Raw genomic sequence first — 3,236 nt, 5'->3', positions numbered from 1 at the left:
GATTGATTCTCTTTCTTATTTTCTCTCTGTTACTTTTCCACCAGTACTTTGGAAAGAAGGTTTTCATCTTGTCATCCAGTAAGATATATTATTAATTGCCTATAGGCTCAGGCTCTCTTTTTTTTTTTTTTTAAAGATTTTATTTATTTATTTGACAGAGAGAAATTACAAGTACACTGAGAGGCAGGCAGAGAGAGAGAGAGAAGGAAGCAGGCTCCCTGCTGAGCAGAGAGCCCGATGCGGGACTCGATCCCAGGACCCTGAGATCATGACCTGAGCCGAAGGCAGCGGCTTAACCCACTGAGCCACCCAGGCGCCCCAGGCTCAGGCTTTCTTGATCATCATCCTCTTAGCTTGATTATCTGCCCCAAACTTTTTTGTTTGTTTGTTTGGTTTGGTTTTTAGGATTTTGTTTATTTGAGTAGTTTGTAGTCTTCTCTGAGAGGCAAGCAAGGAAGAAAAAATTCTTCCTTTAGAGTCTGAGATATTGAGGCCGAAGTGTGCTCATGGCAGGGTCAAAGACACAGCTGGTAGGGAAGACAGCTCTAAAGCTGCCCGAGGCTGTGTCCCAGGCAACAGCAGCCCCAACCCTGCCCCATATAGCCATGCACAGAGAATTGTGTCCTAGCTTGGGAGGGGACAAGACAGACCCCTACCCGATCTTGCCCACACCCTCTTAGCTGTGCCATTCCTAGGCCCTGGAAAACCCGCCACCTGATAACAGCCTAGATGGTGGTTCCTGTGCACACTCACATAGACACACTCACCCACCATGCACACGGCTCCATAATAGGCAGCCCAGGCAGAGGCACACAGCTGTCCCCATGGGCACATTGCACACCTACACTACCCTATATGGAGCTCACGTCCTAGCAGAAACACCTGTGTCCTTGCCCATCATGGGCACAGTGGCATGGTAGGGGGGTTGGGAGGGTGGTCACTGGGTAGGCAGGTAGTCATGGCCACTGTGGCAGCTTCACCAGTTGGCCGTCACTGCTTTGATGTCATTCACAAGGCTCTGGGCCAAAGAGATACCAAAGATCTGAAGGAGAGTGACGGCCACAAAGACTCCAGCCACAGCATTCAGGTTGTCCTGCAGCCACTTGTCGAACTGGTCCACGTAGCAGCCTTTGGTGTGGATGGAGTTCTGCTGCTCCAGCTCCAGTTTGAGCCTGGAGTCCGAGCCACATTGGGTGCTGAGGACATCTCTGCAGGGTCTCTGATGCAGCAGGAGGACACCGTGCAGTGCTCCCAGCTAGAGTTCAAGTCAGTGCAGTTGAAATAAATATTGAGGTTCCAGTCATTAGGCCCCATGGCTCCACAGCAAGATGGCTATTACCGAGCAAAGTCAGTAAGGTTCTGGAACTCAATGTTGTCCCGAAAGGCCTTGACATTTTTGTTGAGGAAGAAACTGAGCAGGTCTCAAATTGTGTTCTCAAACACAAAGGCCAAGATCCCTGATGCCAGCTCCGGGAAGACGATGAGACCCAAGAACACGGAGAAAAACTTGAGCAGAAAGGTGATCTCCCAGAGGGCCTGGATGCAGCAGGCAAAGCCTAGCACCAACATGGTGCCTCTGATCCTAGAGCTGCCCAGCGGGGTGGAGGCCTCCCGGACCTTCCAGCACCGAGCGGCTGGAGAGAACGCCCTTCTCACCCCAGGCCCTGGAGCCAGCACCCAAAAGACAATGTTGAAGCCAAAGGTGGAGTATTTCCTCTGGCAGCCCATCTCTGGTTGCTGGGAGAGCTGCTGCTGGCCCCAGAGCCACTGAGAGTGGCCTCCTGCCCGCCCGGGGAAGCAGGGTAGGGGCTGCACCGGCCCCTCACAGTCCCACGTGGGCCAGAGCTCCTAGAACCCCAGCCGGGCTGGGATGGGGAGGGGTTTCCTGCCACACAGAGCACCGAGGGGTGGGGGCCACCAGCCCAACAGGTGCCACCAGAGATAGAGGCTGCCCTGAGCCCACACAGCGACAGGAGTGCTGCTCCCCCATCATTATGGAAACCTGGTCCCCCTGAAATCTTTGCTTCCAGTGCTCCTGCCAGTGTCATTCAAGTAACTCACCTTCTGTTGGTGTCAACAGATACACATTTTCTGTTCACGGTCAAGCTGACTCTGACCCTACTCCCTACTCTTGACAGACTCACTCTCCCTCCTTATGGGGCCTGTGCACAACTGGCTCATCTCTGGCGTCTTGTAGCTTTTCCTCTTGTAACAACAATTTCCCTGTAGTTTTCACCAAACGCTCCCGAGATAATCTAATTCTCCCTGTAATCATCATCATTCCCGTCTGGGCAGCTCGTTCCTGCCGCCGCTCCATCTACCTCTGCCCTATAGCTTGGCTGCCCTTGAGTCAGGTGGCGTCTTCTGGCAAGATCAACTGTGGGCTGGGAGTGGCGGTGGGTGGGGAGATAACATCAAACACTCCCGCCTGAGGAACCCCACGGGGTCATTTTCTGCCAAAAGTCTTCGGGTATGGTAGGTATTCAGAAGTATGGCCAGCCCTTTACAGTGACTTTAGATAAAATACTCAAACCTTAGGAGCCTCGATGGCCTCGTTGAAAAGTAAAAGAAAGTAGATATCGCCCATCTATTTCATAGGATTGTTCTGAAAATGAAATAAGCTGTTGTAAGTGATAAAACACTGCTCCATGTAAGCAGCTGGCGAAATGCCTGGCGTATAATAGATGCCCCGTCCACAGCTGTAACGGGATGCCGTAAAGTGCCTGGGACCAAAACGGGCTCTTTGGGGCCACTGCTGAGAATGACATCGCTAAGTGCCACATCGCTTTTCGTCCAGGGCCCTCCCAGGTGCTGGGGCTACCTGCGGGGCCCACTGACAAGGCCTGTCAGAGAGCCTCCAGGTCTGCCCTCATTCCTGCCCAGAAGGCCTGGGGGGAACAAGCTGGGGGTTTTGTGGGGGTGGTTTGGGGGGAACTTCAGAGTTCTTAAGGAGAGCCTGTGCCCTCTTCTTGCCCACCTGGGAAGAGGAGCGAAGATGCTCTCTCGAGGCACAAGGGAGGGAAGCCTCATGAGTGTGTGTGCACGTGCGCTCAACCACACAGCCCTCCTGCCTCCCTGAATCAGGGATGAGTGAGGGTCTCCAGTGTGAAGCCACCAGCGCCGGGACTAACAGAGGACCCGCGGACACCCTGTGCGAAGAAAAGGGGCGGGAGAAGGATGAGCGAGCCGAGAAAGAACAGACGGTCTTTTATAAAAAAAGCTTCCCCGGAAGCTAA

General features: G+C 53.4%; 1 pseudogene; it reads right to left on the bottom strand.

The window, feature by feature from the left end:
- Window positions 1-328: 328 nt before the first annotated feature.
- On the bottom strand, window positions 329-2,902 carry LOC116597659 (annotated as a pseudogene).
- Between the last annotated feature and the right edge of the window lie 334 nt (window positions 2,903-3,236).

Source organism: Mustela erminea, chromosome 8 (assembly GCF_009829155.1).
Source record: "Mustela erminea isolate mMusErm1 chromosome 8, mMusErm1.Pri, whole genome shotgun sequence".
NCBI classification, from domain to species: Eukaryota; Metazoa; Chordata; class Mammalia; order Carnivora; family Mustelidae; genus Mustela; species Mustela erminea.
The sequence above is the reverse complement of the archived record's forward strand: the minus strand, read 5'-3'. Positions and strand labels throughout refer to the sequence as shown.